A 632-nucleotide genomic window follows, 5' to 3' on the forward strand; every position below is an offset into this window, starting at 1 on the left:
AACCTTCTAAACCTAACACCATCGGTCCTGATTATGGTCTGAACCTTCTAAACCTAACACCATCGGTCCTGATAATGATCCGAATCTTCTAAACCTAACAACATCGGTCCTGATTATCATCCGAACCTTCTAAACCTAACAACATCGGTCCTGATTATCATCCGAACCTTCTAAACCTAACAACATCGGTCCTGATTATGGTCTGAACCTTCCTAACCTAACACCATCGGTCCTGATTATGATCCGAACCTTCTAAACCTAACACAATCAGTCCTGATTATGGTCTGAGCCTTCTAAACCTAACACCATCGGTCTTGATTATGGTTTGAACCTTCCTAACCTAACACCATCAGTCCTGATTGTGGTCTAAACCTTCTAAACCTTCTAAACCTAACACCATCAGTCCCGATTATGGTCTGAATCTTCTAAACCCAACCCCATCAGTCCTGATTATGGTCTGAACCTTCTTCACCTAATACCATTGCTCCTGATTATGGTCTGAACCTTCCTAACCTAACACCCTTGGTCCTGATTATGGTCTAAACCACCAGCAGTCATGATTATGGTCTAAACCTTCCTTACCTAACACCATCGGTCCTGATTATGGTCTGAACCTTCATCACCTAACACCA

General features: G+C 42.7%; 1 protein-coding gene across 1 annotated transcript in view; it reads left to right on the forward strand.

Moving 5' to 3' along the window:
- Nucleotides 1–632, forward strand: part of LOC106513931 (interleukin-18 receptor 1) — a 43,153-nt gene that overhangs the window by 36,889 nt on the left and 5,632 nt on the right. The gene's annotated exons all lie outside the window — the stretch shown is intronic.

The sequence above is a fragment of the Austrofundulus limnaeus genome, unplaced genomic scaffold, assembly GCF_001266775.1.
Source record: "Austrofundulus limnaeus strain Quisiro unplaced genomic scaffold, Austrofundulus_limnaeus-1.0 Scaffold16, whole genome shotgun sequence".
Taxonomy (NCBI): domain Eukaryota; kingdom Metazoa; phylum Chordata; class Actinopteri; order Cyprinodontiformes; family Rivulidae; genus Austrofundulus; species Austrofundulus limnaeus.